Here is a 15469-nt window from a genome sequence, read left to right as displayed (position 1 = left end):
GGGACATAAGTGATACTCCCCATTGAAATAGAAATACCGTCTCTAAGAGTCTCCTTATAGAACATCATATCAGAGGAAGACTATAGGGTAGAAAGGTTACAAGAACTTGAAACCCTTGATGAAAAAAGAAAAAGAACATTTAACCATCTACAAGGATATCAAAACAGACTGAGATGAAGTAATAATAAACGGGTCTGCCCATGAACTTTTCAAGTAGGAGATCTAGTACTTAAAGAGAATCAAAGGAACCTAATGGAACGAGAAAGGCTAGGGAAATTTGAACCTAATTGGCTAGGTCTTTTCATTATAACAAGGGTCATAGGCAATGGAACATATAATTTGGCTACCATGGAGGGAGATCCACTCTCTGACCCTATGAACAGAATGCACCACAAGTGATATTATACCTAAGGGCTGTATAGTTTAGGTTTTACTTTCCGCATTGCATATCATATTATTTAAAACATTGCATTACATATAGTTTCTTTTTAAATGCATTGCATTCTCAAAAGTTTTGGCAATTACATAAAGAAGCATCAATAAAACAAGGCAACTATCCAGGTTTATCATTTGTTTGCATCTAAGAGAAACAAGGGTCATCTCCTTTCTTAGTTATTCGGACATGAAAACTTTGAGGTCCTAAGGTCATTCATTTTCAACACTACCCTATGACGATGCTTCACTTATGGTTGGGTAGTGATTTCACTATTTGAGACTTCTTAACACGCAATCTATCAATTGCTATATCTCACACATTAAGAAGATCTCTAATTCATTATAGACACCTAGTTGATCATATGACTAAGTGAAAAATCTAAAATTCTACTTCAGTACCACTGTAATTGTCTCACCCAAGAAGGTTTCATTACTTACAAGTCAAGGCAAGAAAATAAAAAGAAAAAGATCTATGCCAAATATCCATCTTAAGGAAAAAGAGGAATGATATATAACTAAAATATCATGCATGCAAGTGCGACAAAAAAACTTGACTATGGGAACATACAAGTAACTCCATCAGAGCTATGAATGCCTACTGGCAATGGAGCAATATTTAAGAAATTACAGTCTATAACCTCATCGGAGCTCTCAAGGCTTGCTAGCAGTGAGGCTCTATTCGGGATGCTTTTGAAGTTAGAATAAACCATGTAGCTAGTCATATAGGATGCTAAGGATCTTTAGTGAACACAAGAGAAGGAATTAACTCATCTGCACACACATGGGCAAAAGAAGATCAAAGTTTCAAGAACCAATGGGGAATTTTTCTGCATCTCCATTTTTAAATCCTAGTCACTAAGTGTGTTGAGATGAATGTTCCAAGGGACCTTAGGGATCAATTGACCCCTTATCTATGAAATGTTTTGCACCTCCATTTTCAATTGGTGTATTACAAATACAAAAACAAACACAATCAACCTTATTTGAATAGGAAATACATCTTCATTCTGCATATTGCATTCACATAGGTCATGTCAAAAATTCATTTGTCTCCAAATGCATAATGCAGATCATCATGTCTGTCATGCCCAAACTTTTGGGCACGAACAGGATACTTTTTTTTTTAAATCACAACTTAATAACACTAAATGTTGCTAATACGAGACACACCTATCAAGTTTTGTCTTAACTATGTTTGAGTTAACTTTAATCTCCAACTCAAGTAAGCGAAAATAATATTTAACTTAAATGCAAAATACTAAAATGATTATTTATTATCTCATCAATCTTTATTCAATAAATTAATTTAGTCAATTAAATGGTGTAGATAAAAATTAATCTCCAATACCCGTTAATTGTTTTTAGGAACTAATTAAATTAGTCCTAGCACTTAGTTTATAAATGTCTATATTTTATTTTAATAATAATTAAAATATGATTACACTAATTCGACATAGGGTCACTTAAACTCATAACGAAAATTGTCCTATAAGGTTTAATCTCCAAAATCTATATCAGATTAAACTACAAAAATAATAATAAAACATTAAATCTAACATTTGCCCTACCCCTTCATATTTTAAACTCTCTCTCTCTCTCTCTCTCTCTCTCTATATATATATATATATATATACACACACACAAATATATATATATATGTATTTATTTATATTTATAAATAAATATCTTTTTCACTTTATTATTATAAGAATAAACCTTTTTATATTTTTCATTCCTTAATTCCTACTATTACGTTTCGAATACCCTAACCCAAACTGGGTTAGGGTTTTGAATTTATTCTTTTTTTTTGCGCAAGGGTCGAGCGCATGACAGTGGGGAGGCGAGCGACCAAAGTTCTTTTGAAGAGAGGGGGGGGGGTGCGGCAGCCATGGAGGGGGCTCCCCGTAGGGGTGGCCATTGCCGAGCCTACGGGTCACGACCCACAGCCCGACAGTGCCGTCGCTGTGGGGCGCCATCCACAGTGGGGGCTGAAGCCTCCCATTGTGGGTGGTGGCCCATAGAGGCGGCTACGGCCGCTGCTGGGGTTCGCCGCCCACTACGGAGGGAGGGACCGCACCCTTCCCAAGGGTTTTCCAATGTATTTTATTTTTAAAAATTAATTTTTATATATATATATATATGTGTGCTATTTTTTATACCCAAACTAACTCTGTTATGCAAAAATATAGATATCATATTTATTTATTTTTTTGATAAAACAATTTTTTTTTTTAAACAGATTGATTTAAATATGCTGATTTAAATAAATGTATTTAAAAAAAAAATCAAAAATCATAAAACAGAGATAAACTATTTGATCTTAGATTTATTTTTTGCAATTAAATGAGTGACAACAATCCATAAAATTAAACAGCAACTATATAAATAGGATATTATCTTTAAATTAAATAGACTATTTAACTCTAGGTTTTATTTTCCGCAAATTAATAGAATGACAAAATTCAATAAATCTAAACAACAACTATATAAATGATAGAGTTTAATAAGATGTATTCAGCAACTACATTAACCTAGATTATTTTAATTAAACTTAGAGACATTCATGAGGAAATAAATTGAACATTTAATTTCAAAGTGACATGCATGCAATCATTAAACTTTTAAGAACAATACAAAATGTAATACTCCACATAAATAATTCATTTTGCAACCAAATAATACTTAATAAAATAATGTATTTCCTTAAGGTGTATTTAAGATACATTATAGTCAACTTTTACAATGGACCTCTCATTTCTATTAAATGAGGATCTTAAAAATAATAGATACATTTCTTTTCGAAAATAGATACAACATAGTTTCCCTTTTTACATTGCTGCAACTTAAAACACAAATATTCCATTTTCCAATATCTTTTTCTGCAAACAAATAAATCCAGTAACTCTACTTGTCCTTTTCTTTTCTTTCAACAACCTGCAATTAAATCAAAAGAGCTATGACCATGGAGTGCTCACCTCCTAGCCTAGGCTAACTAGTAGCCACCCTCGAGCTTGGAGAACCAAACCCTAGATAGGATACACACATGCAAACACAACAAGCAGGGGAAAACAATCACAACAACATATTCCCAACCAAGGCTACACTGCACCACAAAAGGTGATGATTTTACATGGGTGGTAGTGGACCAAATACCCTAAGGAGACTGCAAGTATGGTAAAAACACAAAGCCACCTCATGGCAAACAAGATATTTCATAAGTATAATAACCCCGCATCCTTGTGCCCCCCAAGGAATTCATGCCTTATTTCCCTCCTTATGACCCCCAAATGCATAAACAAGCCATGTAGTAAGGGTCACATATATATCCCTTGAGATCACTCTCATAACGAGAGCCTCTCACTCGAGGGCTGTCAAACTTCTACCACCCATAAGACCATCCTCTCTCCCAAGAGTAGGAGGTCTTGGTTACTCCCAAAAGATAGAATGCATACAAGAAATAAAAGACATAATGCATAATAATTTCCACAAAGAAAATGCAAGAAACTAGCCTTTCCTTACAAGCAAATCTTTTCAACATAACATGCAACATGAAAACAATACAAAGAGAAGTTAAACCAACTTTCAACTGCCCAAAGGTATGCTAGTCTAGTTGAGGATGAGCAGCCCAATTCCACAATCCTATTTCTCTACACTTAGCCAAATTCCTATACCAAATCTTTTCTTTCAAAATTGCCTTGTCTCCAAAAATGGAGAGTGGGTGATTACCCGCAAAATCTCTCATTCTTGGCTAAGAAGACCTCAGTGAGAGTTCTCATAGGTTTCTAAAATTGAAAAAGGAAAAAGTCAGAAAAAGATCAAAAGGGATCTCTCATCAAAAAGGAAAGTTAACTAACCTAGATGATGCCTTCTAAATTCAATTTTTGCAAATCTTAGAAAATCCATTTTTTAGGGTGACTATACAACCACATGAGAGTTGTCACATGCCTAAAATTACTCCTAACCCTTAGGTATACCTTATGGGCTTTAGGAAACACCTTTAAACTACCCCTAGGAGTCCATTTGACCCCTTTTAAACCCATCTGAAATTAACTTTCGGGTCAAACCTAAGTTGACCACCCAAAGATTCTCTACCCAAGGAAAATATAGAACCACATTAAATTATTTGAAAAAGCTATGGTTAAAACAACTCCCTCCAAGAGACAATTCAAAAATCAAGACATAAATCAACACATGTGTCAAGTGACACAATAAAAATGCTTTTACAAAATTACACATGAAATTTTGTCTCTTGTTGGATTCACACAATTTAGTAAATTCAATTTAACACACATACCACATTCACTTTCACAAATAAAATATGATACAAATGGGGTGTTGTCTCTGCAAATAGACAAACCCTAGTTTTACGAACGTACATAGGTCTAGGTTTGGTTCTCCATAATGTTTCCATGGTCACATGGATAATTTTCCTGTGCATCTCAATTACGCATTAGTAATTTCAAGTAATCTCATATAATATAAAACACATGAATAAGAATACACATCAAACACTCTGCATACAATATACATTTAAACAAATCCATATATCTTACATCCAAATAATCCACATAAGCAATTATCATAATCCCCATAATTAATCCATATGTAAAACATGCATCCTATTTCTATGATCATAGCAAAGTCCTGCAAATCAATAATGACATATATCATCTCAAAGTAATCCTATTCTAGAATCATGCATAGAAATGAAGCATTAATATATATCAATGTCATCCAAATCATGAAATCATATAAGTTCCAAATCCATAATGTATAAAAATAAAGCAACCATAATAGTCTCAACATGAAAAATACTGAAATGCTATAATGAGTCGGGGTAGGGCCTCACAATGTCATACAGGTCTGCACACTGGGGACATAACTGAAAAAATCCAAAAAATCATATAAAGACTTGAAAAAATCCTAAAAATTAGATAACATCTTTCGAAAATATCCAAAAACATTGAAATATTCAAAATTCCAAAACAATAAAAACTCAAAATTCAAATACGATCCTGAAAAAAAATAAAAAAATAAAAAAATAAAAAAATCATATAAAGTCCTGAAAAAAATCAACCAAAAATATCCAAATACTATCCTGAAAAAATCAATCAAAAACATTCAAATATCGATCTACATAATCCCAAAACATCGAAAAAAACTCTTGGAAAAGAACTAAAAATAAAAAATCAATCAATCAGAAAAACTTGCAATAAAATGTCTTGTGAGAAACAAATACCCTCGCAGATATCTAGCAAACACTTCGCACAAAGTTAACAAAGGATACGACTATCCAGTCAAACATCTGCAATCAATTGATCAAGTTGTCTTATCAATTGTATCATATCCATATCAACATGATCATTATCTTGTCTTACACAGAAGAGGATACACTCAAAATCAGACAGGTTAGTCTTAAACAGAGTCCGTAGCTTTCTGAGATCAGACATTATCAACCATCACATCAAGCAACTGAGAACGAAGGCACAAGGTCAGTATAGCTACTGAATTTTGTCCGAGTCAGTCTTTATCTTTTATCATTTGGTGACAGATATTGTTCCTATGCTACTCAAGGATGTCCACAAGTGACTAGAGGAGCTATGATGGGCATTATCTTTTTCTTTGTTTGTTTTGATTAAGTAAAATCAGGTATTTGAAAGGTACCTGAACCTTGAACAAACCAGGAGAAAGAACTGCTAAAAAAAGTGCTTGGTCACTTCGAAAAACAAAATGAACCCACCGAAAGGGATCAACTTAACACAACATTACATAATAAAGTATCTCGGTACAAATAACAAAAGGAAAGCATAAAGACAACAAAGAGACATAACCAGGGATAGTCACTGAAACTAAATACTATTCATAATTTCCTTAGTGTGAATAACCATTTATTTCATGTTGTTCGCTGAGGTCTTCAGATCCTCCAGCTCACGACCTTTGATGTCGCCTTTTTTCTTTTGTTAGCTCTGGTCCTCTTTTCATGCCCTTTCTTGTTCGTCTTCTCTTTATCACCATCCTTTTTAGCATCATTCTCGAACCTGTTAATAAGGATGTTCATGTTGTCCACCAAGGATTTGAGGATTTGGAAATTTTCGTTGGCAATCTTCTTTACATTGAGCTCCAGCTTGTCAATTTTGGTGCTGAAATCTTTCATTTTATTTTCCATTTCCTTAGGATCTCCCATCTTGTTGACCTTTTTCTCTGTTGCCATAATTTTTCCAACCATACATTCAATAGCTTGTGTATTATGTAGAATGGCCACCAGTTCTTTAACATGTTCCGCCAAGGGTTTGTCACCAACTATAATTCTTGCAATAGCCTGTGTATCGGTTTTCAAACTGTTAACATCCTTCACCATAGTAGCGATGGTCTCATAGAAGGCCTTAATGGTGTCTTTGTCCCCATCGTCACTTTTATCCCCTTTTTCCTCCTTATGCAGGTTTGTGGTATTCACGATCTCCAAATTATCCATCACTGGGTTACCCTCCCCTTCTTTATCCTAACTATCAACCACCTTGTTTTCTTCAGCCTCCTCTTCCGATTCAACTTGAACATGATTAAATTCAGAATTGCTCCCCTTTTTAATGTTCTTTTTCTTAGCCTTCTTTCCAGTAGTTTTCCCATTCCTTTTTTTAGCAAATTTTTCCTCAAGGGATTCAGTTGCAGAGTCTGACATATCAAAGTCCACAATAATCCTCCTCTTCTTAGCCCTAAACCTCCCTTTCTTGCTAGTTTCCTCCGACTCTCCCTCGGTATCCGAGTCAAAATTAAAACCACTATCCTTACTTTCTATAGTTTCATCTCTAGCATTTTTGCCTTTGATAGGCTTTTCAATGCACTTCCCCTTTGGCATTTTATAAACCAGGACCATAAGCCCCTGGTGGAGGGCATGATCACCTTTAGGGTCCTTCTAGATTTCCTTTATAGTATGATCCATAGAATAGGCAAGGTAATAAGGAAGGCTAACCCTTTCACCATGACAAAAATGATTAAGAAAAATGAAGTGATGCCCGTAGGCCCTGGTAAACCTACCATCTAAGGTAATCTTTTTCTTTGTTTGTTGTTTGTGGTGTGAACTGATGAAATTCTAGGGAAAATTGCTCTAGTGAGTGTTTGTGATAAGAGCCTTCACATCAAGGTGAAATCGCCACGCATACCTTGACCCCTAGAGCAATTCCCAGAATGGAGGGTTCACTCCTTGTCTACTACGTATTTGTTTCTACAATGAGATATCTTTGCATCTTGGTTCCTTATACCCTAATGTGCTAAGCTTCATTGTTCAATAATAAGGCTCAGTGATGAATATATATTGATGCAATAAAATATGTGACACAGGTTCGTGATTCATTCAATTTCATTCTCATTCTCATATCATCTATTTATTGATAGTTTGTTGATTTCTCATCTTCTTTCTAAATCATATTCTAACATTCTTTCTACCATCAATTTTTCTTTCTATCATCTAACTAATATTTCTTCAAGGTGTATCTGAGTTAAAACTGGTTCAACCATTATCATACAAAAAAATTCATTATAGATTCATTTGCATTCATTATAGATTTATTTGCATTCATTACAGATTTATTTGCATTCATTATAGATTCATTTACATTCATTATAGATTCATTTGCATTCATTATAGCATTCATATAGATTCCATTTGCATTCATTTTAAAATCCATTACCATCATTAATACATACATGTATTACCATTGCATTCAAAATCATATAGAATCAAATAGATATACATCATAAAACTCATAACATCATATAAGCATACATGAGAGGCAAAACATACATAGATCACTATCAAAACCCGCATGCCATATATATATAACTCAAAAATGATATTGTGTGAATACAATAAATAAGCCCCAAGGCTCAAATAACATGATCAACCAACACTGCCTCTGTCAACAGGTGGATCCTGTCCACTAGATCCTGCCCCAGGATGTCGACATGGTCCCATAATGCCACCACTGCTAGTCCATCGTGAAGTAGATCTACTCGATCTCCTCCCCATAAATGCACTAAAGCTAGGCTCTCTCTGAACCTTAGGGATGGCTTGCTCATATGCCTATCTATAATAAATAGCCAAGAAATATCCCTTCATCACTTCTAGGATCAAATTTGCCAATTTACTCATCTCTTCTAATATAGCATTTACTTCCAAATATTTTGAAATATTTAAGAGTGGGAGTAATACAAAACCATAGTTCATGAGGGGTCTTACCAGTTTCTCCTTTGATGTGAACTTTGTTGAATATATAGACCGTTGTACTTACTACCTCTCTCCAATACACATGTGGTAGATTTGCTTCTGATAACATACTTCTTGCAGCATCCAAGATAGTTTTGTTTTTCCTTTCAACAATTCCATTCTGTTGTGGTGTCTGAGGTACTGATAGCTGTCTTCTGATTCCATTCACTTCACAGAATGCATGAAATTCCTTAGATGTAAATTCTCCTCCTTGATCTAATCTCAGACATTTGATTTTCTTACCGGTTTCATTCTCTACCATTGCTTTGAACAGTTTGAACTTTCCAAGTGCTTCTGATTTTTCTCTGAGAAAAGTAACCCAACACATTCTAGAGTAGTCATCAATGATTAGCATGAAATATCTATCACCTTGTAAACTTTTAGTTCTAGCTGGACCATATAAATCAGTATGAATTAAGTCAAGAGCATTATTTGATTTTTTTGGAATACCTTTAAAAGTAGCTCTAACTTGTTTTCCAAATTGATATTCCTTACATACTGTATTGTGAGGTTTGACAATTTTAGGTAAATCTTTATTTGCCTTAGTAGTACTGATTTTTACCATGCAATCAAAATTTACATGATAGAGTCTCTTATGCCATAGCCAGCTTTCATCAATATGTGCAATCAAGCATGTCTTTTCACTATTATTCAAATGAAAGATATTACCTCTAGTTTGATTACCGGTTGCAATTTCCAAACTAGTTCTATTCATGATTTTGCATTTTCCATTTTTGAATTGTAATTGAAATCCATTCTCAACTAATTGACCAACACTCAAAAGATTATGCTTTAAACCTTAAACATAGTAAACATTGTTAGTATTATGCTTACCATCAAGGGATATTGTACCTTTACCTTTGATCAAACAAGCTTTATCATCTCCAAATCTTCCTAGACCTCCATTATATTCCTGAAAGTTCAAGAATTTACTTTTATCTCCAGTCATATGATGTGAGCATCCTGAATCAATGATCCATTCATCCTTAACTTCAACTTTAGCTGCCAGGGCCTGCCCTATTGGTTGAACAATAGGTGTCAGTTGATCTTCATTTAGAGTAACAAAAACCCATCCATTTTCTATCGGATCTTCATCAAAATCATCAGTCACTCCTTCGTCAACAAGATAACAAGATTTATCTTTATTCTTCTTAAATCCGTATCTCTAATATTCAGGGTTAGGCTTGTATGTTCTCCTAGCTTCTTCTCTTAGTCTAGCATGTCTATTAGGGCATCTAGAAGCCATATGACCAATCTTATTATAGTTAAAGCATTTAAACGGTGCTTTACCTTCATACTTACTTCCAACTGGACCTTTAAGCATTTTTCTTGCAAATAGTGCTTCAAGTTCTTCAAGTTCTTCATTTTCTCTCCTACTTTCCTCAAGTTCTCTTGCATAAAAGGCTTTCCAATCAGACTTGTCAAATGATGGTGCAGATGATGTTGATTCCTTAAAAGCTAAATATATCTTTATAGTAGCAATAGGACCAAATTCCTCAATTTCAAAAGCTGAAAGTTTTCCAATCAATGTATCCCTAGTTACTGATGTATTAGGCATTGTTCTTAACTCATTTATAGCAGTAACCTTCATTTTATATGCTGGCAGCAATCCTCTTAAAAATTTTGAAACAATTTCATCTTCACTTAAGGTTGCTCCACAATATTTAATACCCAAAACAATTTCATTTACTCTTTCCATAAAAGCAGAAATCCTTTCATCTTCTTCCATTTTCAGATTTTCATTCCAAACCCAGAAGCTTTCAAGTTTTGCAATTTTTACTATGGAGTCTCCTTCATTCAGTGTTTCCAAATGATCCCAAATAGCTTTAGTAGTTGATCTATCTAATAATCCCATGATTTGCTGAATTGTTAATGCGCTCAAAAGTGCTTCTCTTGCTTTGCAATAATTTTCATCATCTTTCCCAAGGTAGGTGGATTAGGCTAACTGGAAGTAGGAGTAGTATAGCCATTCTTTGTAACTTCCCACATGTCCTTTCCAATGCAATTTAAATGTGTCTCCATAGTTGGTTCCATCAAGTTTAGGACTGTCCTTTCTGAAATAGTTAGTAGACATTGGATCTCCTCAAGCTGTTAAACTTCTGCAAAAAAGAGGACTAGGCTCTGATACCAATTGTTAAGTCCCGGAGATAACTAAGAGGGGGGGTGGGGGGTGAATCAGTTGTCTAATAAATTCAAACCAAAAACAACTTTACCAACTTAATGCTTAATACCGGTAAACCAATCTTTTATGTCAGTAGATAGTTTTATTAGTTAATTGTAATACCAGTAAAGATTAATGCATGAAACAAAAAGACAAAGTCATCCACAACACAACACCAATATTTGTATGTGGAAACCCTGTAAGGGGAAAAACCACAGTGGGAAACCTTACCCACAATCAGATGATACTATTGCAGATAGTATGTGTATACAAATGGGGTCTGCACATGCAGAAAGGCCAAGCGCCTAGAGCTCAATGCTCAAACAAAAATAGGAGTCACACTGACTACAATTGGATGGTTAAATCCAATAAGGATGTACTGCTCAAATTAGCATCTTTCTATGCTAGATTCAGTACCGGTGTAGTTCTGATTGTCTTCATAAAAACCCTCCTTCAATCTTCAAATGATGTCTGCGTCTATAGCTCTGCTTATTCTCGCATATACCTTCACACAATTCTTTTTCGCATTCCACACATGATCTTACAAATAAGATCTTACATTTATATCATAACCTAAGACCAATTTTAGTAGGTTGGCTCTAAAGGATATTACAATAAAATCAATTTACAAACAAAACAATGTTCGATGTAATAACCAATTCAACATGTTGGCTTGATGCATTTACAACAATAATGAGACATCTCCATAGTGTGTCATGCTGATCTGGAAAAGATAAACCTGCCGGTGTATATCCTGGACCTATTTGCGGGTAATAGCAAATATGCAAATATGAATATGTCAATGAACAAACTCCAAGAAAAAGTGTCCAAAAGATGTCTTCAACATAACCAGGTGTATTCCATGCTATTCCAAGTGTTAGTGAATATCATATCCTATTGGTGTACTAGATACCAGTGACTGTGCAGAAGATGCTTGCCGGTGAATGTTGTTGATTCTCCAAAGTGCGAGAGTTAGTAGATATTGACATCAATGACAAAACCATGCCAAAATACCAGCAGTTTCGTACAACTGTAGAATGAAAAATACAAGAGTTACAAGTCTACGGTGATTTGTAGTTGATTGTAAACCAGGTCAATGATGATTACAACACGAAGGATGAAAACCTCATGCCTTATAAGAAGTTGGTCAAAGATTACAAGGAGCACTTCAACAAAATTACCTTCGAACAAATCCCAAGGATACAAAACAAGGTAGCAGATGCAATAGCAACCATAGGATCTCTTCTGAATATACCTGCTAACGAAACTCAGTTTGAGTTTATCATAGAACAGTTGATCTACCTGCATATGAGAACTCCCCTATCAGACTATGTATGTGCAATCGTGGGTCCAAAATCACCTTGGTACAATGAAATATATACATATTTACATACTCAATACATGTCACCAGATCTATCCAGGAATCAAAAGAAGACATTTATTCGTCAGGCATCTAGGTACACCATTATAGCTAATACTTTGTATAGAAAGGGTTTCGATGGAACTCTTCTCCGATGCCTGGATGAGAATGAGGCACACCTTGTTTTAAAAGAAGTCCATGATGGAATTTGTGGGGCTCACCAAAGCGGTCCACCATTGTCTAAGAAATTGTTGAGAATAGGTTATTACTGGCCAACCATGGAAAAGGATGCTTACAAGTATGTACAGAAGTGTAAACAATGCCAAATGCATGGAGACCTTATTCATGCACCAACACAAGATCTTCAACCCATTACATCACCAGGGCCATTTTCACAACGGGGATTAGTTCTAGTGGGTAAAATCAACCCTACTTCTTCCAATGGGCACAAGTTCATATTGATAGCCACTGATTACTTTACCAAATGGGTTAAGGCAATTCCTCTAACATACACTACTGGAAATCAGATATCAAAATTCATGCTCAACTACATTATATGTAGATATGAAGTTCCAATGTGCTTTGTTACAGAAAATGAACGTCCATTTAAAAACCAGGAAGTGCAAGAGTTGTATGACAAATTTCATATATAATAGAGATTTGCCACACCATACTATGCACAAAGTAATGGACAAGCAGAGGCTACAAATAAAACAATATTGAGAATTCTTAAGAAAGTAGTCACTGACACAGGATGAGACTGACATCTCTAGTTAAATCCCTCTCTTTGGGCTTATAGAATAGGAGTACGCACACCTATAGGAGCAACACCATATTCCTTGGTCTATGGGATAGAAGTGATACTCCCCATTGAAATAGAAATACCATCTCTAAGAGTCTCCTTATAGAACATCATATTAGAGGAAGACTACAGGGTAGCAAGGTTACAAGAACTCAAAACCCTTGATGAAAAAAGAAAAACAATGTTTAACCATCTACAAGGATATCAAAACAGACTGAGATGAAGTTATAATAAATGGGTCCATGCATGAATTTTTCAAGTAGGCGATCTAGTACTTAAAGAGAATCAAAGGAACCTAGCGGAATGAGAAAGGCCAGGGAAATTCGAACCTAACTATCTAGGTCCTTTCATTATAACAAGGGTCATAGGAAATGGAGCATATAATTTGGCTACCATGAAGGGAGATCCACTCTCTGACCCTATGAACAACATGCACCTGAAGTGATATTATACCTAAGGGCTGTATAGTTTAGGTTTTACTTTCCGCATTTCATATCATATCATTTAAAACATTGCATTACATATAGTTTCTTTTTTAAATGCATTGCATTCTCAAAAGTTTCGACAAATACATATAGCAGCATCAATAAAACAAGGCAATTGTCCAAGTTTATCATCTGTTTGCATCTAAGTGAAACAAGGGTCATCTCCTTTCTTAGATATTCAGAGATGAAAAATTTGAGGTCCTAAGGTCATTTATTTTCAACACTACCCTATGACGATGCTTTATTTATGGTTGGGTAGTGATTTCACTATTTGAGACTTGTTAACCCACAATCTATCAATTCCTATATCTCACACATTAAGAAGATCTCTAATTCATTCTAGACACCTAGTTGATCATATGATTAAGTGAAAAATCTAAAATTCTACTTCAGCACCACTGTAATTGTCTTACCCAAGTAGGTTTCATTACTTACAAGTCAAGGAAAGAAAATAAAAAGAAAAAGAGCTATGGCAATTATCCATCTCAAGGCAAAAGAGGAATGATATATAACTGAAATATCATGCATGCAAGTGCGACAAAAAAGCTTGACTATGGGAACATACAAGTAACTCCATCAGGGCTATGAACGCCTACTGGCAATGGAGGAATATTTGAGAAATTATAGTCTATAACCTCATCCGAGCTCTCAAGGATTGCTGGTAGCGAGGCTCTATTCGGGATGCTTTTGAAGTTAGAATAAACCATGTAGCTAGTCATATAGGATGCTAAGGATCTTTAGCGAACACAAGAGTAGGAATTAACTCATCTGCACACACATGGGCAAAAGAAGATCAAAGTTTCAAGAACCAATGGGGAATTTTTCCACGTCTCCATTTATGAATCCTAGTCACTAAGTGTGTTGAGATGAATGTTCCAAGGGACCTTAGGGATCGATTGACCGCTTATCTATGAAATTTTTTGCACCTCCATTTTCAATTGGTGTATTACAAATGCAAAAACAAACACAGTCAACCTTGTTCAAATAGGAAAGGCATCTTCATTCTGCATATTGCATTCACATAGGCCATGTCAAAAATTCATTTATCTCCAAATGCATTCTGTAGATCATCATGTTGTATAGGTCTGCACACTGGGGGCATAACTGAAAAAATCCAAAAAATCGGATAACATCTTTCGAAAATATCCAAAAACATTCAAATATTCAAAATTCAAAAACAATGAAAAACACAAAATTCAAAAACAATGAAAAACTCAAAATTCAAATACGATCCTAAAAAAAAATTAAAAAATCATATAAAGTCCTGAAAAAAATCAACCAAAAACATTCAAATACGGTCCTGAAAAAATCAATCAAAAACATTCAAATATCGATCTACATAATCCCAAAACATTGAAAAAAGCTCTTGGAAAAGAACTAAAAATTGAAAATCAATCAATCAGAAAAAGTTGCAATAAAATGTCTTGTGAGAAATAAATACCCTCTCAGATTTCCAGCAAACACTTCACACGAAGTTAACAAAGGATACAACTATCCAGTCAAACATCTGCAATCAACTGATCAAACTGTCTTATCAATCGTATCATATCCATATCAATGTGATCATTATCTTGTCTTACATAGAAGAGGATACACTTGAAATCAAACAGGTCAGTCTTAAACAGGGTCTGCAACTTTTTGAGATCAGACATTATCAACCATCACATAGAGCAACTGAGAACGAAGGCACAACGTTAGTATAGCTGCTGAATTTTGTCCGGGTCAATCTTTATCTTTTATCATTTGGTGACAGATATTGTTCCTATGCTACTCAAGGATGTCCACAAGTGACTAGAGGAGCTATGATGGGCATTATCTTTTTCTTTGTTTGTTGTTTGTGGTGTGAACTGATGAAATTCTAGGGAAAATTGCTCTAGTGGGTGTCTGTGATAAGAGCCTTCACATCAAGGTGAAATTGCCACACATACCTTGACCCCTAGCGTAATTCCCAGAATGGAGGGTTCAC

Source organism: Cryptomeria japonica, chromosome 9 (genome assembly GCF_030272615.1).
Source record: "Cryptomeria japonica chromosome 9, Sugi_1.0, whole genome shotgun sequence".
In the NCBI taxonomy this organism is placed as follows: Eukaryota; Viridiplantae; Streptophyta; class Pinopsida; order Cupressales; family Cupressaceae; genus Cryptomeria; species Cryptomeria japonica.
This window is presented reverse-complemented; position numbering follows the sequence as displayed.